General features: G+C 41.5%; 1 protein-coding gene across 18 annotated transcripts in view; it reads right to left on the reverse strand.

Moving 5' to 3' along the window:
* The window catches only part of ARVCF (ARVCF delta catenin family member), a 1120703-nt gene that overhangs the window by 532790 nt on the left and 561367 nt on the right, over window positions 1–26546 (reverse strand). For 4 of the 18 annotated variants that reach the window (XM_068243385.1, XM_068243344.1, XM_068243376.1 and 1 more), the window contains one exon: window positions 1418–1643. The exons of the other annotated variants lie outside the window; for them this stretch is intronic. The gene's annotated coding sequence lies outside the window, so the exon portion shown is untranslated. The remainder of the gene's footprint in view (window positions 1–1417; window positions 1644–26546) is intronic. 18 annotated transcript variants of the gene reach the window in all.

Below are 26546 nucleotides of genomic sequence, written 5' to 3' on the forward strand. Positions count from 1 at the left end.
CACTATTCACTTACATGTATTTCAGTTAAGTGGGAGGGCTCCATTAAACCTGCTTTTCAGAAAAGGGTTTCTCTGTTTAAAAATGTAGCATTGTATTCCACAATAGCACTGGCACTGAATTTTGAGGCTCCTTGATCTAAGCATAGGATAGGATGTGCAGCACTGACATCACCAGTCTGATGTGGTGATAGCCAGATGTGATATTAGATTATTGTTCTGCAGTTACTTGATTGCTGAATAGGCCATTGGATTGTGAGCCCCTGTGAGGGACAGTTCATTACAAAACTATATACTGTGTAAAGTGCTGTGGAAGATGTTGGCGCTATATAAATACTAAATGGAGAAGCTCCACAAGACACCCCTGTGCCTTGGATGCACCAGGTTTAGTATTTTTTTTTTCTTTTGTTCTCTAAACCTATGGTCCGGGGCGTCTTATGGTCCGAAAAATACGGTAATTCAACATTCTTTATTAGCACTTTATGAGGCTGCAAACTCCCAAAAAAACAATTCTGTCAAAGAACGTATAAATACAGAGCACTGCGAACATTCCACTGCCTTGCATTTAGCAAAATCCTATTTGCAGAAGTGCACAACACAACATGATTTGGCTGTGTATTCGGTGACTCTAACGTCACAGGCAGGTCAGAAATAACCGTCTGCTTCGTAAAGGGAAATGCGCAGCACTGCCGCCCTGCACTATGCTTCTTGTGGCTGAGCAATGGCACCTCGGAGATTTATCTCCCAAACTGCAAAATAATTTTATAGTGGGAACCTATTGTGGAAGATAAATCAATTGTCAGCTTTACCTGCCTGCCGTTAAAATCACCTTCCAACCTCGTAAAACACATACAAATCACGGCTCCCTAGCACCAGCCGGATGATACAGGCTGTTTGCAGCAGCGACTACCATGCCCGGGGTATATAAAAAGTAAAGAGTAATAATTATTGCTTTTTAACAACAGCCCTGCAGAAATGGCTGTGCTTAGAGAAGAGATGGAGTGTTACACTGAGATGATATAAGGTTAAGGTTCCTGATTGTAAATATTACATAAACCAGACAACTGGAACACGATTCAGAGAAGAGACTTTCTGATCATACAGACACATCAGACAGCTGAACAACCTTATTGTGCCTTTCTTCGCATTCACTGTGTTTCGAGAGACATTTCGGTACAAACGCTAATGGGCGGTAAATCTTGTTTTTTTTCCTCCTTAGAAGACAAACATTTTTTTATCCATGTCTGGAAACAATATACAACAACTGAGCACAAGCATAACCATGTTTTTCTAGCTGTATTGAAAGACCATTCACTTACACATGCTACATTTCACCCCCATTGCTTCTTGCGTCACAGTTGTTAGCTAAGTGTTAAGGAGCAGTGGAATATTCTTCGGAGGTTAAGAGTGCACAGTTTACCTTAGTATTCAAAGAGATAATGGATGCCAGCACAATGATGCAAGCATATGTGAGATGATTGGAGTCAGTTGTGCTTGAACGATTGACTGTCTTCCCTAGCGCACCCTGGCAGCTTGCAAGTTCAGCTCAGGTGAGTGTACTGATCGTTGTCCAGCATTGTCTTGGATAAACACAAACTATTTTGGATGCAGCATATGGCATTTCATCTTTACTGGTATCCAGAAGTCTGAAAAGCACAGGGATATATAGAAACCTTAATTAACTTTGCATCGAAGTTCGATAAGTCTAAGTCATTTTGTTTTTATCAAGGTCTAGAAAGAGGAAGAGTAGGCTTGATATAATGTTATCCCTAAACTGCCCACTGCTGCCCTCTGGACAACCTGAGGCAGTGCTTCCACAGGGTCAAACAGGACAATTGCCAAGGGTCCCAAGATCATTAGGGATCCTCAAGTACTTCTTTTTAATTGTATCAGGGACTGGGCAACCCAATCCTATACAGACTGTAATGTTATGATCTGCTATGAAAAGGCTAAAAGAAAGGGACCTTGGTTAAAAAGAAACTGTGATTACAAATAGTACAATGCAGTAAATTATACAGGATAGCCACTTGTGCATTAAATATTCTGGTTTCAGCATCAGAAACACTTCCAATAGCTACAGTATATATTGTTGTATTTTGGTATGTAGCCCCGTCCTTCCACTGTGGTTTATCCTAGGCTATTTATTATGTGGATATCCCCTCACCCCAATGCCCCCCCCCAGCATCCTGGGAGACCAGCTATGTTTTTGTATTGGCATTAGAACTCTCAGTAGACAGCAATTCTGCAAAGATAAGGAAGAGGAAAGATTTTTCAATGGGCAAACACTGACTAATTTACAAATTAATTTTGTAAAAATAAGCAATTTTGTTAATTACGTTATTTTGGTTACAGCTCCTCTTTAATAACTGATGTGTAAGAAGTGTGAATATGGGCATACAGATAAAAAAACACATAAGTAGCGCTAACATGTCCAAAGACCCAAAGCCATGCCGGAGCTTATAGATCAGTGCACAAATCAGCAGAGTATCAGACCACTTAGAGACTTCCTGTTTGGTTGTAATATCTAGCTTATTCTTTAATTTAATTCTGCAAGTTTCAGATTAAATAACATACAACATATACTTCCAGTTAATATACTTCCATTCATTCTGCAGTAGAAGTAAAAATATTATTTGACTTCTGATCTTGCTTGGTGAAAGGTCCATTGTATTTTTATGAAGTAATAGGGATAACTGCTCATTAGCTCTATGTGCTCAATAATCCTCACTGGGCTGATTTATCAAGACAGCCGCACACACAATGCTGGAGAAAGATGTGGAACATTTGCCCAGAGGAACCAATCAGGTTTTAAGCCGAGTAAGAAAACGTATTTATTTGGTTGCTCTGGGCAACTGCTCCACTTCTGCCCCAATTTTCTTGATAAATCAGTCCCCATTAGAAATGACTATAGAACCAAAATCAGATTTTGGGAATGGAGCACTAAGCTGTCTCTCAAGGCTGCGATGAAAGCTTTGTGAGAATAAAGTTGTGGAAACTTTAAATCAATCTACTCTTAAAGAGACACTGAAGCGAAAAAAAATGATGATATTATGATTTGTATGTGTAGCACAGCTAAGAAATAAAACATTAAGATCAGATACATCAGTGTAATTGTTTCCAGTACAGGAAGAGTTGAGAAACTCCAGTTGTTATCTCTATGCAAACAAGCCATTAAGCTCTCCAACTAAGTTAGTCGTGGAGAGGGCTGTTATCTGACTTTTATTATCTCAACTGTTCCTGGACTATTTACTTTTCCTCTGCTAGAGGAGGGGTCATTACTTCACAGACTGCTCTGAAAGACTCATTTTGAATGCTGAGTGTTGTGCAATCTGCACATTTTATAGAATGATGCAATGTTACAAAAAACACTATATACCTGAAAATAAAAGTATGCGAATATTTTCTTTGCTGCTAATCTTCTAGTAATTATTCATAGTACACAACCAATTCACTATATCATATTTTTTTTTCGCTTCAGAGTCTCTTTAAGCTGTGTGCTGCAGCAGTGTTATCACACATGTAGGACAACATCAATAAGACATCATTGTTCATAAGCAATACCACAAGTCCAACTGTTTACTTGAGCAGTACATCTTCACTCATACATCCTGTATACATACTGTATACAATTACATATTTGTAGGACCAAAGGGAATGAGGTGTCAGAAACTCAGGAAGTAAGAAACACCTATCACTCATTACATACAAAGTAGCAGAGATGGCAGCATAAATGAAACTGGTAGAAGCACAAAGCAGGGAACATTTTAAACACTGTCATACTCTAGGGATATGAGAAATAATAAAAATAAATTAGGAAAAATGCAATTTATTTAAAGCTCAGCTTTAGGCACAGTGTTTTTATAATTTAAGTAGAACATTTATTTAAAAAAAATATTCATAATATTTTGTTAAGAAAAATATGTACAGTTTTTGCAAAATGGTAAACACCTGGGGCTAAAATTCAAAGACTCACACTAACCCACAGCTGCCTGTTTATTCCCAGACAATCTAAAACTCTGCCTTTTTAGCCACATGGGCATAATGGGAGGCAGAGAGATTGCTGTCATCTAACCCATGGCCGACTGCTGAAGATAGCATCTAGTAGAATATCGGTAAAGTTACCAATATTCTACTACTTAATTACGATAGTAAAATATTGGTAATCTTTACCGATAATTTACTATGACCTAACTTAACTTTACTCTCACAAAGAACCCTCCGTCTTCCGAGCCCATCCTTAAGATTCCCCTGGAACCTCTCCTCACCCCCGGCATTTACCATTGGTTGGTCAGAGTGAGGGGTAACTTTCCTATTCACTCTCTGTGGGCCAAATCATTGTTCTCCAATCAAGGTTCTCCCACAGGATTTTGCCTCACACAAACTCGCATTATGAATTATGTCATTATTACTGGGTTTATACCATGAGCATAAATATTTGAATATATACATACTAAGTGGAAGGGTGTTATATAGTTGGACAACTCAGGTAGACTTTGAATAATATAGCAGCATGGTACTCCTGGTTTCATGAAGACGTAGAATATTTATTTGCAAATATAATTATAAGCCCAAATAGATGCAGAGGGGCAATTATGACATGAAAGTTTATGAAATTTATCTAAACCTCATAAACCTTGTAGTCCTGAAAAACATAAGGCTCACAATTTCAAATACATAAGAGTTACTAACAAAATCTACACAAAATATCAACTCCTGTTAGGAATACACACATACAATATGAGTTTTTTTGGCAGATAAATGGCTCGATAATTTCCAACAGGTCCAATCTTATTTTCGATCATTTTTCTGATTGATTTGTATATAAGTGAAGAGAAAATTGATCAGAAAACGACCAAAATCATATCGGATCTGTCGGAAATGATCTATCAATCCATCTATCTGCCAAAAAACTCATTGGTCTCAATTCACTAAGCTTTATCAAACACTTTATCAAACGTTTGATAATTTACCTCATGAGTAAAATCTAATTTCAAATTCACTATAGTGTTATAGATTTATTGAACGGTTTATCAATAAAACATTCGATAATTCTATAACACCTTAGTGAATTCAAAATTAGATTTTACTCATGAGGTAAATTATTAAACCTTCCATAAAGTGTTCGTAAAGCTTAGTGAATTGAGGCCATTGTGGATTCCCAGCATTACAGTTTAATAAGCTGTTAAATAAAAATGTGCCCATTCTGTAAGCAAATTCTATATAAACTTATATAACTCTTACTAAAAGTAAAGATATATTTGCAGTTGCAGATATGACACAATGTATTTCATAATTATTCCTGCTGGATTGGAATGGAATTAAGAAAAGGGCACATAAAGTTATCACAAATTAAAAAGATAATTTTCTCCTCCGCTGAGCAGTGTATTCTTTGCTAGCATATATAGTCTGTAATGGAAATTAGTATTTAATGGAGAAATCACACTATGTGAACACAATGTATAGCTCATTTTTCACAAACCAAATGGCTGGAAAACATGGTGGCTGAAAGCATGTTTATTGGCCATTAACTACAGGAAACCAGAAAATGCTGTAACTGCAAGTATGAAGTCAACTCCAAATCCAGGCAGAAACAAAACTTCTAGCTGGGTTCACAGTGGTCAGTTGCATAAATAACGGCTATAACGAGTGTGAACTGCACTGGAGACTGGACATAGACTTTATGGCCCGTTTCCACTAGTGCGGTGCGGAATCGCCGCATATCACCGTTGACAAAATCGCATGCGGGTGCGATTCCGCATGCGTTTTTTGCCGCGATTTCGCATGCGATTTCGCATAGGCAGGGTATATGCGATTTTAACCATGTCACTGCCTGTGTCAATTTACATTACTTTCAATGCGAAATCGCACGCGAAATCGCGGGAAAAAACGCATGCAAAAAACGCATGCGATTTCCCTATTAAATACATTACCTGCGAATCGCCTGCATTCCACACGCAGGCGAATTCTGCAGGGTCTACCGTGCAGAAAAATCCTGCACATAAAAACGCAAATGAAAACTGACAAGTGGAAACAGTCCCATCCACTTGTATTGCCTATGCGAATCCGCATGCGTTGTCTGCATGCGAATTCGCGCTAGTGGAAACGGGCCCTAATAAGAAGCCTGCATACAGCGAGTTAGAATAATGCAATCAGTTACAATATAGTACTGTGAAAAGTCCCATAGAATTGAATGGGCGGTGAGTTCACATGCAGAATCATTTTGCAATGCAACTGAGCACTGTGAACAAGCCCTCAATTATGAAATATGTACATCTGCTGTTAGCAAGTTTTTTAAAGGACCACTATTCCGAAAAAATTGTAAAATGTAAAATGCATGTGTCTAAAATAAACATTTAATCCAAAGTAAAATCTATGTTTTCCCTTTTGATGTTGCATGTATAAAGCTGTCTGTACCATCAGCCTGCAAGAAAACAGGATTTAAGCCCGACGAAGGCTGCAAGGCCGAAAGCTTGCTTATTCTTATTCTTTTTAGTTAGCCAATAAATGATATCATCCTGATTTAAAACTTCTTGCTTTTACTTACAATACCCTACTGCTACTACTAATCCAAAGTAAAATACACTTTAAATTCATTTTTTCCTATGTCAATGTCACTTGCAGTAGGTTGTAAAAATCTGACAGATCTGACAGATTTTGGACTAGTCCATCTTCTCATGGGGGAATCTCAGGGTTTTCTTTATTTTCAAAATCACTTACTGAATGACAACTGTTCAGCCAAAATGTCAAAATAGTGTGCAAGTGAGGCAGCCACCATCTTGGTATAGATCCTTTCCAGGGAGTGTTTTTGTAAAGAATAAATGAAATACTGAGAATCCCCAGTGAGGAGATGGACTAAAACCTGCAAAACATGTCAGATCAGATCTGTCAGATTTTTACTGCCTGCTGTAAGTGACAGCAATATTGTCTATGTTACCGGAAGCCAAATCGTCCATATAATGGATGAAGTTGATTTTATTATCTGTACAACAACAGACATCATCAGCCTTTGATTATGGTTTGATTATTGTTGGCTGGACCAATACAATTACATTGAATAGTAAAAAAAAAAAAAACCCTCCAGGCATTGCTACAGCTTTGGCATTATTTATGTATGTGTCTCTAAAAATCTTTTACTAGTTGTTGTTTAAGTGTGTAATAGAATTTCAGATCCACTGTTATCCTTAAAACAGCTTTAATGAAAAATAAGCAAATCATGCCATAGACCGAATGCCTGGGCTTCTGTACATTTTCACCAGTGGCGTAGCTAAGGAGCTTTGGGCCCCAGTGCAAGTTCATCCGCAGTATGAAAGGTGTAAGCAGAGGAGGGGGACAGTTTGTTAATGATTACCATTTATATTAGTACCACCATTAGCAGGATTGAAAAGCTAATACTGTGGTTGAGGGAGGGCCCTAGTGGGCTTTTCTGGTCCAAGGCGCCGGTGCAGTCACAACCTCTGCATCCTCTATTGCTATGCCACTGATTTCCACAATGAATGCCAGTAAATTAATTTTGGGTGAAAAAGGTTGCTACAGAATAATGTAAACTATTACTTTTTGTAATATATAATCCCAACATTTTTAATGTAATTGCATGCTGACCTTTAGGCCAATGCTCAGTATTTCCAATCTGTATATTTGTTCTGATCAATCAACATGGCAGGTATAAGTGGGAAAGGAACAACAAAACAGTCAGGCAAGTAGCATTTTTTTAAAATCAAGTCAACATTAACACGTTCCTTATTATTTACATTTAGGTTTCTTTTAAGATCCCCCAGTGATCAACATAGTGCAAATGTGAAGACTTCTCCAAGTGCAATTACCAAATATAGTGGATTCTAAAACCATGGGAGGCCAATATATTAGAGATTCACCAATTTATCACTGAAGGTAACCTTTCTGTCCAATCCCAGCGGTCATTCTGCTAATGAATGGCTCCTTTGAAGGCGTTAGTATTTACATTATGTAGCAGAAAATGGACACTGAAAGACACATATGGAATATTAAAATTCCCAGCAAAATATATTCATTATGTGTTTCCGATTTTCAAGCCCTAAATAATTAAAATAAAATGCCATATTCATTAAACTGTGTGTCACAAGTTTTTCCCCTCTGTTAAAATTATCTTTCTACGTGGATTTACAGCAAAGTACGAGTTTCAAAAATGGCAGCAAGCTCAAATTTCTTCTATTCGAGCAAAGCATCCATCGATAGTTCCTCTGGGTACAGACTGCCTAACAATTTCCTTTTTTCTGCATTAGTAATCAGTTGAACAGGGCAGAAGGCTTGGTTAGAATACCTGAGTGACTAGCAGTGAGTCTGTTACTCCCAGTCTCTGTTAAAGAACCACTGTGCAAAAAATGGTAACATTTAAAATACAAGTAAACACACTTAAAGAGTAACTGTCAGGCTGCAGAAGCTAATTTAAACCTCTATTCTCCTGTGTTAAACAGTTTAGAAGGAAGCCCAAAAGCAATTAGTGAAGATAAAAATCTCAGTTACCTTTGATGTGTGCTTATCAGCAAGTCTGTTATTCTTAAGAAGACGCAAGCCGCATACCATACTGCAAAGCATTCTGGGGCTCTCCCCTCAGCTGCTAATGAGACGTTACAGCAGCTTGTAATCGCGTAGCACTGATAAATCTCGGGCAGAGTACACTGCAGGAGTCAGCTATTGTTCCTAGCCACATGGCTCATTAATATTCACTGCACACTGTGTTGTTCAAGTAGGAGCTTATCTGTGATCAGGAAGCAGGCAGGACATGACGACACATTTGACAGAAAAACATGGAGCCTGCCATGAGCTGTCAGGAGCATCTATCTCTGCATATACTATATACAAATTCTGTGAAATCCAAACGTGGACAGTGAAATGCATATGTAATGTAAGTACAGCCAATCTTTAGCTACTGATATATGTGTTTATTTTCTCTGAGACCTTATACCTAACAGCTCCTCTTTAAACAAGAAGTACGTTTCCTCCAGAGTAAAATAAGCCATACATTAAGTTTCTCCTTGCTGTCACAATAGGTAGTGGAAATCTCACAGAACTGACAGGTTTTGGACTAGTCCATGTCCACAAAGAGGATTTTTAATATGTTGTTCATTCTTTACAAACTTTTTTATTTTGACAGTTGGACTGAGCAACTGCTATTCACAAAGTGCTTTTGAAAATAAAGAAAACCCTGAGAATCCCCCATGGTATGATGGGCTAGTCCAAAACCTGTCAATTCTGTCAGATTTCTACTACCTACTGTAAGTGACAGCAACATAGGAGAAAATTAATTTATATCTGATTTTATTCTGTAACATGTACTCCTTAGTTGTATGTGTTAACATGTATTTTAAATTTTGTGACAGTGTTTAAAGTGGAATATAACCCTGCATTTCAACTTTGCTCTAAAAAATTATTTACAGCATATTATATGCAACCAGCATTTTTTTTTTACTAGACCAGCATTGGAAGGGTTACACACAGAGTTTTGAAGTTCTGTGGAGAGACATGCTGCCCGCAGCCGAAGTTTAGATAGATACATTTAAGTAAACAGAATGTAACAAGTGAGGAATGTGACTCACTCTCTCTGACTGTGCAGGAGCTGGAGGACAGCCAGAGAATGTTTAACATTCACCACTTGTTCCATTGTTTACTTAAATGTATCTATCTAAACTTCGGCTGCGGGCAGCATGTCTCTCCACTGAACTTTAAAGCTCTGTGTGTAACCCTTCCAATGCTGGTCTAGTAAAAAAAATGCTGGTTGCATATAATATGCTGTAAATAATGTTTTAGAGCAAAGTTGAAATGCAGAGTTATATTCCGCTTTAAGAAAACAGAAGGATGACTATGCTTCTTCTGCGCAAATATGGCAAGCAAAATGAAGTAAATGTTTCCACTAACTCTTGCATTTAACAGATCTAAACAGAAGAGATTGATTTTTCATAAGCAAACATAATGCTTCTCTTTACAGATATCTGTAAATTATAGATGCCTGTATACTATTTTTTGACTCCTTTTAATGTTTTTTCTAAAACGTCCAAAGAATAAAGTGTTGGTTCACACTGAATGAAATACCAGCTTACTCCCCATGTTGACTGGACCACAGAGGGATAAAGCAGCTGATGTTTGGTGGCTGGACTAGTACAATTTCACAGAATTTCTTTTAAAAAAAAATCCCTCAAGACTAAGCATTGCTAAAGACCATTTGTCACTAAAAAACTTGCTATTACTAGTTTGAGTGTATATTAGAATTACAGGTTATCAAAAAAGTAAAATAGCAGCCAGCCAATTGGCCACATACATTATTTGACTTTACATTTTTTTTGTAAAATGTTAGTTGACTTTACATTTTCTTTGTAAAATGGCATACATAAAAACACACAGGTCTCCTGAGCTTGCATACTTATAACTGTGGAGAATTGAAGATAAGAGAGACCAGACAAGTCCTGCACTATTGTAGTCTTTTGGGGAGTAAAGAGGACCACTGAAAAAAATGGTAATTAGAATTGAGTGTTGGACACAAGAATTGTTGCCTAATAATCCCCAAATTGACTACATACTTTGCAGGAGAAGATGGAAGAGTTCTATACAAATAGCTAAAACAAGACCGGGAGCCGAATGTGGCTCAGATCATCAGCTTCTTCTAATTGTGGAATTAAACTAAAAACAACAGGAAAACATGTAAAAGCATGTAGATCAACAACACGTGATCCATTAAATGGGGAAATAATTAGGGGAATATTCTGCGAAACAACAAATAACCTGGCTTAAAAGAAAAATGTGTATTTTGCTAGGGCTTTCAAAAAAACCTGGAGACCAAAAAAGTTTTAGGTTTTATGTAAAACATATAAAGTTGACTTCAGACTTAAAGTGTACCCAAGCCGAAAATCGGGGACAACATAAGATACTTACCTAAAGAGAGGGAAGCCTTAAGATCCTATTGAGGCTTCCCTCAGTTTTCTGTTGTCCCCCATAGCTGAGCACGGCCCCCAGAAGATTAGCGACAAGGAATTGGAGCCACGGGCTCCGTGCTACTGTGCATGCGCGGACGGGTTTGGGCGGCTACTACGCCATGATGCAGAGAGAGGAGCTGCATGGTCCCAATGTGGAAGGGGACCTCGTTCAACAAAGAGGGGCTTTCGACCACCAAGGGAAGCCTCAATAACATCCCAAGGCTTTCTTCTATTAAAGGTAATCACTTACCAAACAGGGCTGGATAGTGTACTGGTTAAGAGCTCTGCCTTTGACATGGGAGACCAGGGTTCGAATCCTGGCTAGGTCAAGTACCTATTCAGTAGGGAGTTCAAGGCAAGACTCTTTAACACTGCAGGGTGGCCTTTTGAGCGCGTCCCAGTGGCTGCAGCTCTTGAGCACTTTGAGTCCGACAGGAGAAAAGCGCTATACAAATGTTCCGATTATTATTATTATTATTATTATTTAGTGCGTTGGCTTGGGTTAGCGTTACGGGTACTTGAATGTTTGGTTATGACATGTCAAGACAAAGTAAATAGAATATTTTAGAGCAGAATTCCCCAACCCAGTCCTCAAGGCCCACCAACAGTACATTTTTGCAGAAAACCACAAACACGCACAGGTGAGGTAATTAGTGTCTCAGCAGAGCTGATTAACACCCTCTGTGGATTTCCACAAAACATGCACTGTTGGTGGGCCTTGAGGACAGGGCTGGGGAACAATAAGCACTCCACAAACTTCTAACCTTTGCTGGACTGAGCACATGCATTTATGTCAATGAAGAGAGGACAAATAAAGAGAATGTGGTGGTAAGATGCACATTGGGGGAAGAAAGAACAATAGCAACCTCAGCAGGTTGTGTAATTAGCAAAACGGACTGTTCCCCCTGAAAGCAGTCACCTGAAACCCTCAGATTTGAGATCATCACCTGATTCAGCCGTATACAGCCAGATCAGGGAGCTTGTATCTCATGTCTACAGAAGATAAAGGAACCTTTAACATTTTACCTTTTCAATTTGAGATCACTTCTCTTATGCTGGGATTACACAATATGTTTTTTGCGTTCAATTCAGCACACAATCTATTACCCATCGATTTTCTGCTCGATTCTCTTATCTTCCACTCGTTTTATTTTTTTTCCATTGACTTCTATAAGAAATCGAGCGGAAACGAATCGAGCGGAACATCGGACATGTCGGAATTTTATCATCAAAGGCATCTATCGGAACGATTCTTACAAAAAAAATGTATTATGTAATTCCAGCATTAGGCTTGATCATTTCCATAAGGAAGGTAATCCTTCTTCTGCCCAGACAGCAAAGCATCTTGTAGGTTAATGAACTGTCTGCTCACATATTGAGTTCTCTTCATCTGGATGATAACTGCTCTTTTAGAAAAGTGCACAGAAAATATAAATTGTAATTAAAACATTATAGATTATCATTTTTTATGCAAATTTCTGTATAGCAATTTCTCTGGCATATTTGCTAATATTGAATTTTGTGTTAGGCTTTGATGGATTGCTTCCCCTCTTATCTTCTGCCCTCCCCTTTTCATAGATCTCTTGTGCTATAAATTAGGTTTATGCTACACACGGGAATGGTAGTAGGATCGTTTGCATGGGACGTGGTACCATGTTTTACCATTTCGTACTATTTGCCTGCTTCCCCCACACAGTATTCCCTTTGTAGTTAACAGTTTTCCAAGCTAGACTTCAGGTCTCACCATCATCTCAGGTTGTTGTTATTTCAATTTCACCTCACCTCAGTACAACTAAAACATGCACTGATGGTGAGACATCAGTCAAGGCCAGATTACGGCCCTCGGCCCACTGTCACCAACCGCCACATCCTTTGTGCTCCCCCGTCCCGTTTATACCCCTGGTCCTGTGTTCTCGTCTCATGCTCCCTCCATCCTGTGTATTTACCTGGTCCTGTGATCCCCCTATTCTGTGCTGTGCTTGGGGGGGAGCACAGCACAGGATGGGGGGAGCACAGGACCAGTGCTCCACTACTTACCCCTGTGGAAGCAGGGTGGCCACGTCCTGGGTTTGTGCTTGCTGCAGTAAACTTCTTTTGGCAGTTTAACTGCCTTTGGGCCCTTTTACACTTAATGCATTGCGTCACATTTTGGCATCTGACTTTTTGCAGTAGCCACAATGCATCAAAACACATTACGTGTTAAAGGGTCCTTAGTGTACCATCCTGCTGCCCGTTCCTTGCTTCTTGGTGCCCTAGGCCATGGCCATTGTGGCCTTACCTCAAATCTGGCCACGACATCAGGACTACTTAGAAAACACAATTATAAATGATTATGAACAGATAACATGGTAAGTAAATCACAACATCCATACATTAGGAGAAAGTGAAAAACCCAAACATTGGACAAAAACATTACATATTGTCAGCTAGACAGACAAGTTTTGCTTTGCATCATTGTGCTGCTATTTGTGTATCTTTAATATGTACCTTTAATATATTACACAAAAGGGAATTCAAAGTTTTTTGTTTTTGTTTTGCATAATGTGATAATGGGTTTAGCGCCTGCTTTAGATGTATTCATTTATTTTTTAAGCGTCTGTTCTCCAGCTGTGAGAATTTCAGTTTTTTCTCTTCCGTGAGGAAATCTTTCCAAGTTTGACAGAGACATCAACAAATAGAACATGCGCTCCAGCGTCTGTGGCTATGTCAGCATTTCACATTGTGTTCACTTTTCTCATTGATCTGGCATCATCCCTTTTTTTGGTACTGGATACTATGTTGATTCTTTTGACTGTGTTAACATTGAAGCACAAACCAACCGAATGGTTGTACAAGCAATAAACAATCGCAAACTGTGTCTCAGGAGAGACCTGGCCTCTATGTACAAAAGAATGATGTGACTGGAAGTAAGTCACTATTTGAGCAGCTGGATATAATGTACATACTCCAGTGATCAAAAAAGGATCGCATATAATCTAAAAAATATGAGAAGAGTCTGGCAGCCCATAAATATCGCGTCAGCAAACCTCATATAAACCAATTAAATACAGTAAATAAATATCCCTGGGTGAGAGGTCCTTGCTGATCCCGCCCAGTGACAAAAAGTCGCATATGAGGCACTGGGGTGTAGCTATTCACACCACATAAGGAAATTGCAATTAAGTGGGTAAAGTAAAAACATAAATGGTGCAGAGGGCTGCAGGAGCTAAAGTACAGGTAATCTTTTGAGAGCCAATGGTGTCAGTGTCTCCATTGACCACAATTATACAAAGTACTCCTACACATCACAGAAGGTATATAAAGCTGGGGTGGAACAGGGTGATCTATACAAATAAATACAGTGACAGTGCAATTCAACTAGGACTAGTTTCACTCTATAGAAAGAGCTTAGTAAATAGAAACACATAGGGCTCTATTCATAAAGCATTCCCGCATGCGGAAATGCGTAATACCGCTGACTTTACCGACCACCGAGCAAGTTGTGTATTCATAAAGCCTCTTTCCGTATGCGGAGCTGACATTCCCGTGCAGAGTGACAACGTACCGCCTTGTGCAGTGTGGATACGCAGGTATCCAGAAAAAGTTGCAAAATGCTCATTCATAAACATTTCCGCATAGCGGTATGCGGAAGGGGATTACCGATCCCCTGGCTGTAGCGGGAAGCTTGCGGAGTCCTTGTAAGTGAATGGGATGGACCTCCCACACAGCAGCAGAGAGAACACCGCATGGAGGGACTCGGCCAGCTTTTCTGTTTCCGCATGCCTACCGCCCGCCTGCCGACACCATTCTCCAGAAAACCTCCGCACTGCTACCGCCCCAGGCACAAAGTTTATGAATGACCACCCAGAAGGCACAACTACCGACGGCGGTATTCTCCCGCACGGGTTCCCCTTACCGACAGCCTGTTCATGAATGATAGCCATTGTGTATAAATAATAAATAGACAATAACCCCCCACCACACAAAACCCACAGCAATATAGCCCACAATAGAGCTTTTCTCACTGATCTGGCATCATCCCTTTTTTTGGTACCGGATACGATTTTGATTCTTTTGACTGTGTTAACATGCGAGATTGTTCGTTGAAACTGTGACAGATTTAGCCAACAGTCATGCTGACTTGTTTGGTGTCTTACCACACGGTTTGGGTCCTTTAGGAGAAGTAGGAATTTGACTTTAAAAAATGAGGAGCACTAATTTGAACAACTTGTGGGTAAGTGTGAACTTTATGCACTTTATACTTTATACATATGATATCACTATTTGTTACCAGCCTGCAGCCATTCCGACAATCGGGATTTCTTTCCTTATTTATAATAAATATGTTTGTATTCTATAATACATTGTTTTTAGGGCACATTATAAAATGTGTTTTCATCTTTCCAACTTTCAGTGCGTACACCTTCTCCAATACTTATTTATGCATAGCTGACATATTTCACTGAATGCTGAATGTGACCTTGTGAGCATTAAGCCATTCCCTGCTCTATCTCCCTCTCCTTTATTTAACAAATAAGGGGCCATATCCTATTCCAGGTGAGAAGTAGATTGCACATGTGAGCTACTTATCACCTTGCCATCACGCGAGGATTACCGGCAAATCCTATTGCCCATATCCTTCACACGATGGCCGATCGTTAGGGAGCATTACTCAGGCGAAAGCCTGAGCGATGCTCCCTATTACCGGGCAATGGGGAGTGAGGTTTGCGCTATGGTGCTGTCCTTCAGCACCACGGCCTCGTTTACCATACATGCGCACTCATATGCCGAACATCCGCCGCCATCTTCCGCCGCAGCCTCTGGGGGTTTACTTTAATAAGGAGGTCTCCTTTAATAAGGAGAACCTAAGGAGAACCCCAGAGCTCCCCATTGGTTTGCCGCACATGTTAGAAGCCCCCCACGTAGCTCTGCCGGTCACCCCTGTAAAGAAACATACCGCCACTAATCACCCAACGCCTCTCGCCGCAAAATCCGTCGCATAATTACAGTGTATCTATCACTGTAATTTCTGTGCACATAGGAGCCCGGGCAAACCATCTTTGAATCTGCAGCTGGGGCTCTCCATTGGTCTAAATGGCTCAGACAGCAGACCAATGGGGAGCCCTGACTTCAGATTCAAAGATGCTTTGCCCGGGCTCCTATGTGCACAGAAATTACAGTGTTAGATACACTGTAATTATGCAACGGATTTTGCGGAAAGAGGCGTTGGGTGATTAACGGTGGTATGTATCTTTACAGGGGTGACTGGCAGAGCTACGTGGGGGGCTTCTAACATGTAGGGTGAACCGACGGAGAGCTCTGGGGGGTCTCCTTATTAAAGGAGACCTCCAGATGCTGCGGTCGACGACGTGCGTTAGCTGGTTTAGACCTGCTCTTTGCAGGTCTAAGCTAATGCTCATGGCTGCTGGGAAGCATCACTTCCCGGAGACATGAAAAGGGTAATTGGATACCGTGTTAAGAGCTCGCTGGGCGATTATATCACCCAAGCGAGTTCTTTTTTCACTGGGGGAGTGTCTTAAATTGAATAGGATTAGGTGATGCCCCCATCACCTAAATTAAAAACTCGCCAGTGCTTAGCGCTGGCGAGTTCAGCAATAGGATATGGCCCAAGATGTTTTTGTAAACTGGGGAAGAGTGAGAATGCCCAAGTAGTTTTTTTTTTTTGCTTTCTCCCCACTTCCTGTTTACAGGCCTATTAGTTTTACACTAAAGTCACAAAGCTATCTGTAGGTCTCAGGGACAGGAAGAGGGAAAAACACCCTTAAGGGGCTCATACACTTACACAATTTCCAGCCGATATACAGCAGATTCGATCACTGTGATCGAATCTGCTGTGAAATCATTGCGCAAACGCTGACCGAACTATTGATTTTCATCCAAAATTGATCGCTCCCGTCGATCTGCCCGCGCGGAAGATTTTGCTCGATCGCCGGTGGATCAGGAGTGCGTCGATAGCGGCGTTCGAATCTACGACGACCGACGCTAGCGGCAATACATTACCTGTTCCGCCGGCGCGTGTCCCCGCTGTCACCGCAGTCACTTCTCTGCACTGGGCTCCGGCTGGCTTCACTGGAGCTGGAGCCCTGGAGCCCAGAGTGGAGAAGAGACAGCGGAGACCGCAAACTCTCGCCGGCCGGATCAGGCAATGTATGCGGGGGAGCGGCGGCAGTGGCAGCTCCACAGATTGTGAACCGGTTTCATAGTGAAATTGATTCAAAATCTGTTTGCAGTGTACGCAGCCAATAGATCCCTCTTTGATCAGATTCGATCACAGAGGGATCTATCTGCTGGTCGATCTGGTGGCAATCGACCAGTTTATGGCAGCCTTTAGTGGTGACACAATAAAAACTCCCCAAACAATTCTAATCCCTTTCTGTGCTATTCCTGGAATTATTAGTGGTCTATTTACAGAAAAGAAAAAAAAATAACATGGAAGTAAGAAAGAAGATTACTTGTTTACTACACATTTATGAAAGTTGGCGCAGGAGGCATTGGAATGAATGACATACAGTACCATAATTAATCTAAAGCAATAATAAGTCTCATTCAGTTGAATAGAGTAACTGTTTTCTACTGGGACCATTCAAGCAAACTTTACTTTTTCTTATGGGGATAATGTCTCTTTGTACAGTATACTGTATGTTGGAAACGGCACTAAAGTTAATTAGCAGTAATTACACTGAAAAATGGTAATGTTTTAAGCCGATTGCCACTGTAAGAAATATGACAATTTGAAAAATGACCGTATTGTAAGAAAATAACACATTTTCTTACAAACATTGTTTTCCCTTAGTGTTCTTATACTTTAAAATTTCTTAAAACTGGTCTCTAATCAATAATACATTGAAGCAGTATGTTTGCTTTATTTATCCAAGACGCATTTGTAACACTGGCATGTTATATACAAAACAAAGGCAAATATCATTTATATTACGCTTTTTTTCTGGTTGACTCAAAGCGACAGAACTGCAGCCACTAGGACGCACTCTATAGGCAGTAGCAGTGTTAGAGAGTCTTGGCCAATAGAGTCTTGCCGAGATAAGAGGCAGAGCCCTTAACCAGTACACTCTCCAGCCACTATACAGTATCCTATATAATAATTAGCAAGTGTCCATGCATCATATGTCCGTGTTTAAAGCGTACTGTGCATGTGCGTGCAGCTGGGTCTAACAACTCTGCGCTGTCCCTGTTGTTGCTAGGGCAACAGGTACACGGGTGGTGTGTACGGACGTGCGCGTGCACTCCGCGTACCGCTCTATAGATAACAGCCAGTGCGGGGGTCGCGGACAGAGCCTAGCGCCCGTTTTTAAATGGGCCTTAGGCCTAGTACAGTATAAACTGTGTCTATGCTGATAGTACACTCGCTGCAGTGTGCAGAGAATGCTGCTTTTGACATCTTGTCCACCGCTTTTACAGTATTTATTCTATTTTGTCTGCTCTCCTTATCCTAGCGCATCTCTTATCAGCATTTCAATAATGTTTATTTTATAAGCAATGCAACACATACTTAGCACAGCTGAGTGATGAGCCCTTTCCTACTAGTTATGAGCCATTTCAAGGGTATGCAGTGTGAGTGACATGACAGTATTTTTTGATGCAGAGCTAAAATCAATAAGCCAAGTATGCTGCAATGTTAATCAGATTCTCATTTTAAAACATCAACCACACTTAAGTATAAGTACACTAATTATCACCTTATGGGCTTAATTTATAAAGGTGTGAAAGAAGAAAAGGATAAAATAAGCAGGAATGTCATTGCTACTAAACCACAACCAATTCTTTTCTACCATGCTTCTGAAATGAATATGAAAGTAACAATTCGTGTTTTTTTTCCAATTTTACAAAGTGAGCCTACTTTTGGAAGGCTAATATTACACTCAGCCTTTCAGAGGAACTGTAGTGAAAATAACGTAATGAACAAAATTGCTTTTTTGGTTTTTTTATAATATTAATTTTTAACCACTTAAGGACCGGGCTTGTTTGCGCAGATCTGTGCTGCATGGGCTCTCCAGCCCACAGCACAGATCAGCAAGCAGCCAGGGCGACCAGACTTCCCCCCTTTTTTCCCCACTAGGGGGATGTCCTGCTGGTGGGGGGGGGGGGGGAGGGGGTCTGATCGCCGCCGGCTATTTTCGTTCAGCGGGGATGCTCCTCAAAGCCCCCCTCCGCAGCGATTTTCCGCCTCCTTCCCCTTTCCTCCCTCCCCTCCTTCCTATGGGCGGCACAGGACAGCGATCCGTCCTGCGCCGCCTCTGATAAGCTTAAGCCTATCAGATGCCAGCGACCCCCGGCCAATCAGAGGCCGGGGATCGCCGATCTCCTCGGCGTGTGATGTAAACAGCAATGATTTCTTCCCCGCGTGTTTACATTTACATCGGAGGCTCGCAGGCTGTTCACGGAGACATCCTCCATGGGCCTTTTCCATGGAAACACCACTGTGACCTGCGTCCGCCTATTATGTAGTCACTGTTGCCTATTATTAAATCTTCTCTTCCCGAGATGTACATTCTGAAATGTATCACAGGTTGCGACATCTCTAGTTCTGCCAGGAGATCTCTGCAAAATCTTTGTTTACTGAGAGTTCTATGCACAGAGGGAGATATTGCTTGCCTGGCAGTTGGAAACAGCCGTTGCTTCCCACAATGCAACGAGGTTCACAGGAATCAAACTGTCAGGGCCATGGCCTTGACAGAACACTGTGGGTAGGGCTTCACCACAATATCAGCCAAACAGTGTCCCTGATGCACTTTTGAAGAAAAGTTAAAGATTTCTTGTGGATTAGAGGGTATCGGCTACTGATTGGGATGAAGTTCAATACTGGGTTAAAGTTCCTATTTCTCTAACTCCTATCTAACACAACAGCAGCCTCCCCCTCTTTCTGTTAAGGTGTTAGCATGAGTTGAGGAGCTCCAAGCTCCTGAGAAAATAACAACAGCCCAATCCACCAAAGATAGACAATTTCACTCTCTATATTCATTTTAAATAGCCAATCAGTTTCAGGAGAATAAAAAAAACCAAAACATAACCTGGTTCGGTAGTTTAAATAAAAAAAAGTGAAATAGTCTCTAGTAAAGTGTCTGCATTTCTACAACCAAGAGCTAAAAGCACACAACAAGCTTTAAACTTCTTTCTACCACCAGTCACTTTTCTGAATCCATCAAATCTAAAGGTAAGCTTAAAACAGATTAAGTTTTCGCCACATTATATCACCCTGTCAAATCTGCCAGTGATCGTCTCTCCACAGACTTGCTGATTGATAAATACCGATACATTCCTGATAGAATTTACACTACCGTATTTAGAAAGTATGGCTGTGTTTTGTTGAATGGGCTGCAGGCTGATCAATGACAGCATAGTGTTTTTTTTTTACTGCATTGAGCAGCAGTGTGATCAATTTTTGATAGATTTCTGCACAAGATGGATTGAAACTTAGTGCTACAACCTTCACAGATTGCTACTTCCCAAATGCTTTTTCAGTAGACAGTAAGTCATCAATTCAAGTAGAGGACCATTTTTGACCCGTGCATGGCTAGTATTTCTGTACTAGAGTCTCACATTATTAAAATGGCTTAGTGAAGTGGGAAAGGGTGTGATAAAGAAATGAAGACTTTACCTACTGTCCTTCTTGACAGCATGGTAACAACCTGCATGAACAGGCCTAAAGGAAAGATATCCAAATAAGCTTAAAAATAACTCCACTAAATGTTCTCAATGACAAAATTATTTGTACCCTCTGTTCCCAGGTTTTATACGTGAAAAATGTTTCAAATAAAACATGTTATAAATAAATAAATACATAAATAAATAACTCCATCTTGGTTATTAAAAAAAAACAACAACTATGTAATTTATGTCATTACAATGCAAGCTGTTTTGTACGTAAATGCCATTAAATATTATGTTAAAGGACCACTATCATGAAAAACTAACATTTAATATACATACATATACTATAAATTGCTTTTTTCCTATGTCATTGTCACTTACAGTAGGTGGTGAAAAGCTGACAGATCTGAAGGATTTTGGACTAGTCCAACTCCCCATGGGAGATTCCCAGTCTTACCTTTAGGCTGCTTACACACTAAGACATTACAGGCGCACGTTAGTGCGCCTGTAACGCTCCCCCAATGCACAGCAATGTAACACAAGTGGGCTGTTCACACAGCCCACGTTGCGTTACATGTAACGCTGCACGTTCTCCGGAAAGTGCAGCATGCTACGGCGTTACAGCGGCTATAGCCGCGTTAGACTGTTTGCACATGCGCAGTGGGGGGCGGAGAGGAGGCGGGGAGAGCCAGCTACAGTAGCCGCGCACATGGCTACTTAATATTCACTGCACTGGCGGCCGCTGATTGGCCGGCGGGACCACGTGATGCGGAGTGTCTCGCTCCGCATCACGTGGTCCCGCCGGCCAATCAGCGCCACTCTGGGAGACTTTATAGGGATAGAGCCGCCTAACGCGGCTCACTCTACCATCCTCACTTGCAGCACCATACGTTGTGTTAGGTGCACGTTATGCGACCTTAACGTAGCACCTAACGCAACGTCTTGGTGTGCAAGTAGCCTTACTCTTTACAAAAGTGCTCCCTGAAAAGGATCTATATAAAGGTGCTGGCTGGCTTCCCTACTCATTTGCACGCTATTTTATTAGTTGAACTGGGCAACTGGCATTCATTAAGGGGCTGTTCTCACTGGGGTGATTACCATTAATAGCAGAATCGCCTGCGAACGTTAGCGCTTTTTAAAGTGCTAGCGCAATACTAACTATATGGCAGTGATCTCACGGTGGCAAATCGCGATTAGCAGCAATCACAAAACACACTTCATGCAACCTTTTTCTCGCAATTCTAGAGCAATGCGATTAGAATGCTAAAAAAGCGCTAAAATTTTATAGTTTTTTGCAAAATTTGCCTTTTAAGGACCACTATCGTGAAAAAGTGTAAGATATAAAATGCATGGAAACACTTATAAATAAGAAGTAGGTTTCTTACAGGGTAAAGTGAGCTATAAATTACTTTTCTCCTATGTTGCTGTCACTTACAGTAGGAAGTTGTTTGGGCAGTTGGATGGTACAACTGCCATTCACTAAGTGTTTTTGAAAATAAATAAAACCCTGAGAACCCCCCATGAGGATATGGGCTAGTCCAAAGCCTGTCGGTTCCGTCAGACTTTTACTACCTACTGCAAGTGACAGAAGCATGGGAGAAATGTAATTTATGGCTCATTTTACTCTGGAAGAAACCTACTTCTTATTTGTATGTTATTGCATATATTTAAATTGTGATTTTTCAAGATAGTGGTCCTTTAACATTTTTGTATGTTTGCTGGAAACCATGGCAACAGTATATGACTTGCTGTAAAAGGCTACTCAGAATCCTCATCTGGATTTACATAAAGAAAGAGGAAAAAAAATCATACAAAACTTTGTAACCTTACATTTTCAAGCCTTTTTTTTCTGAAAGAACATCTTCATTACACAGGAAGAAGGAATTCAGCTCATCCGTGGGTACACTGGGAATGTATATGCATCATTTAAACAGCCCCCATTTCAATAGGTATAAGTAATGCTAAGAAGCAGCTAATGGATGAGCTGCATTACAATAGAAGGGCAGCGAACATGGGCATGCTGAAACTATTGAACTAAGGTGTGTGTATATATATATATATATATATATATATATATATATGCACAGATGTATATGTTAAGGATTGGTACTGGCAGTCTTTTTTGTATTTCAGATGCTGTGAGGTAAATCACCTCAGAAGATTCTGTTGTTATGCAAAGCTGAGCTGTATGCTATTCAGGTACAGCTGAAAGCGGATTGGTTGGAGCTTCGTTCCCTCCAAAGCCCTTAGCCAATCAGGAGGTTGGCTGAGGTGAAACAAAACCAGCCCTGTCAGAGCAGTCAGTGTCACTTGAGGAGAACTTTTGGACAGACCTGAGCTGCTGTGATAGCTGCTGTTTTTGCTTCTCCTCTGCTATTCCTTCCTTTTTTGTTTTGTTTTCTTTCTTTATTTTATTTATTCCTCTTTTTAGTGTGTTCTGAATTATGGAGCACCCCTTCAGAGAACTTTTACTGAGGGCTCAGGCACCTGACGGAGAACAAGTAATCCGAGCACTGCTGGCTGCCTTGCCCCCCTTGCCTGGTACAGCTAGTGGTGTTTCTCCGGCGCTGTGTGCTGCTTCTCCTGCCTTACCTGCTGCTCAGCATGTTGCTGCTTCTGGTCCTCCAGTCCAGCCAGGCGTTCCAGTGACTCTGCCTCCTACCGCTGGGACGTCTCCGCTCCTGATGCCTGTGGGAGCGGCTCCGAGTGGCTTCAATTTTTGGCCACTTGTTTTCCCACCTCCACCACCTCCTTCTCCGCTCGGGGCCATGGATGTCTCTGGTTCCAGCCCCCTGCTCCAGGCTTCAGGGATCGTCCAGGACGGGGGCGGCGCTGCACCCATCTCTGCCCAGCTACTGGTTACCGCAGGCAGCAGTGGTATGGCGGATTCCGGATCCCGGTTGGTGTCCTCTGCACCGGAAATACATCATCTGCCCTTAGGAGGCACTTCCGGCCCAGCCTTGCCAGTACCTTCAGCTGAGCCTGAGAGGGGGCGGTCTCTGAGGCAGAACAAGAGGAAGACCAGACCTTATACGCCGCCCCCTAGCCGATCATCACAGCCTACGCAGCCATCCAGGAAGAAGGGTCAGCCTTCCAAGGGACACGGGACTCAGCCGGCGCAGAGGAATGGATCTATGCCTGCAGGTGTCAGCTCTCAGCTGCCTGCTGGGTGTCCTCCCGCACAACCTGCGCATCAGATGGGGCAAGCCGGATTACAGCAGGAGCCTAGAGCTGCACAGAGGGATCCACAGCTGGTGAACCAACAGGCCCAGCCGGTCCAGGAAGGGGGAGCTCGTATGCCGGGTGAGTGCCTGGGTATCCCCCAGCAAACCCAGCCTAATAGGCTGGATGAAATGTTTTCAATGATGCAATCTCTGTTATCTGTAATTCAGAGGGGGGGTTTTGCTTGTGGGTCCCAGCAGCATAACGTGCAGTCATTGGGAGTGTCAAACCCCTTACCTCTAGAATCTGCGGGGGTTCCTACCCCTACTCCTGTTGCTAATGTTTGGTATCCTGTGGCTGCTACGCCTTCAGTCTCTGTATCACCTGTTATGTCTTCTGTTTCTTTACCACCTGTTATGTATCAATCTGCTGTTCCTGTTCAGCCTGTTTTGTCTCAGTCTCAGTCTCCTCCTACTGTTACTCCTTTGACTTCTGAGAGCAGACCTTCTGGGGTATCAGAAATGTGTTACAAAGAGGCATTGGCATGTGATTTATCGCCTCTTGGTTTCCATTTACCATTGTCTGTCAAGGAAAAAATTTGGCAATCAGAGTATGTGGACTTGCTCTCTCTCTTGCCAGCTAACAAGGATTTTATTAAGGATAAAAAAGATGCTGAGGGTGATAGGAGGCGTCCTATCGCTCGAACGTTTTCTAATTGGCTACAAGCATTTTTTATTTATGCCAGCATTCTGTGTGAAAAGTATCCTGCTTTGAGTGTGGGCCTTTTTCGTCATGCCGATATTGTATTGGAAGCGTATCAAAAATTTGGATCCTTGAGCTGGTTTTTGTATGATGAAACCTATCGGCAAAAAATGACAGTGCATTCGAATTTGCAGTGGGGTCAGAAAGACGTTGGCCTATGGTTGTCTTTGATGTTGCCGCAGAGATCGCAATCACCTAGACAAGCCCCTTCGCCTGGAGGGGTTACATTACGGAAGGGTGTTTGTTTTTCTTTTAATGAGGGGCAGTGCAAGTTTACTAACTGCAGGTTCCGGCACGAGTGCTCATTCTGTGCTGGTCCTCACTCTTTAAACAAATGTGTGAAGAAAGCATCTGTCCCTCAGAATGCTTATCCAGGCAAAGAGCCATTTCTTAAAGGGCCCGAGCCCAATTCTGCTGCAAAGGTTAATTCCATGGTTAGAGATGTATCCAGACCAGAACATAGCTAGTTTTCTGTTTCACGGTTTTAGAGATGGTTTTTATATTCCTGCTTTTGATGGTTTAGGTTGTGAGTGGGTAGACAATCTGAAATCAGTTGGTCAATTTCCGGAAGTTGTTAGTGCAAAACTTAGTAAGGAGCTTGAGGCCGGCAGGATTGCCGGTCCGTTTTCTGTACCCCCCTTTGCTAATTTCAGATTATCCCCTCTGGGCGTTGTTCCAAAAAAGGAGCCGGGGGAGTTTAGAATCATTCATCATTTGTCATTTCCGAAAGGGGGTTCTCTGAACGATTGCATTCCGGCGGAATGGTCGTCGGTTCGATATGCCACGTTTGATCAAGCTATGGAATTGGTTAGAAGTTTCGGATCTGGTGCCCTTATGGCCAAGACCGATATCAAATCGGCATTCAGATTGCTTCCAATTGCTCCAATCGGTTTTTCCTCGTTAGGGTTTCAGTTTGGGGGTAGTTATTTCTTTGATCGATGCCTCCCTATGGGGTGCTCTTTGTCATGCCTATATTTTGAACGCTTCTCGTCCTTTTTGGAGTGGGCAGCCTTGTTTGAGCATGATTCAGGAGGTGGAATAACTCACTACCTAGATGATTTTCTTTTTGTTGGAGGAAATGACAGTGATTTATGCATGTCTTTATTGAATTGTTTTATTTGCCTTATGGAGTTTTTTGGTGTTCCTCTTGCACCTGAGAAAACTGTGTTGCCTTGCACAGAGTTATGTTTTTTGGGTATCTGCATTGATACTATTAAACAGGAGTATAGGCTGCCATTGGAGAAAGTAGTTGAAATGCGGAACAGGATTCGTTTATTAATCAAAAAGAAAAAAACGGTAGTGAAGGAGGTGCAATCTGTGTTGGGCTTATTGGCTTTCGCTACGCGAATTATGCCAATGGGTCGGGTTTTCTCCAGGCGTTTGGCACTGTCTATTTCAGGTTTAAAGTCCCCATCCCTTCATGTACGTTTGAATTCAGTGGTTAAACATGATCTGTTGGTTTGGGATAGGTTCCTGTGTGAATATAATGGCAGGACTTTCTGGCAGGATGAATTTCAATCGGCAGAAGAACTTCAATTGTTCACGGATGCGGCTGGCTCCATAGGATTTGGGGCCTTCTGGGCTGGAAAATGGTGCGCGGACACCTGGCCTGTGTCATGGGTGGAAGGCGGCGCCACCAAATCCATAGTCTTATTGGAGCTGTTTCCTGTTTTGGTATCTCTTGTGTTGTGGGGTGAGAGTTTTCAGAATAAACGTATACTATTACACACTGATAATAAGGGCGTATTATTTGCAGTTAATTGCCTAACATCAAAATCAATCTTTGTTTTACGAGTGTTGCGTCAGATTGTATTTTATTCATTGAAATGTAACATCTGGTTGAAAGCTGTTTATTTGCCTGGAAAACAGAACGTAGTAGCTGATTGTCTATCCCGAAAAAAATTTCAGGAATTCCGCCAGCATGTGCCAGACGCAGAGAGGGATGGAGCTATATGTCCAGATCAATTATGGAAGGTGATCTGGGATTGATTTCGTCTATGGTGTCTAACTCTCTTTCAGGGAAGACTTGGAATGATTATTTGTCCGCATGGAATAAGTGGTGTATGTACTGCCAGG

This window comes from Hyperolius riggenbachi, chromosome 1 (genome assembly GCF_040937935.1).
Source record: "Hyperolius riggenbachi isolate aHypRig1 chromosome 1, aHypRig1.pri, whole genome shotgun sequence".
NCBI lineage: Eukaryota > Metazoa > Chordata > Amphibia > Anura > Hyperoliidae > Hyperolius > Hyperolius riggenbachi.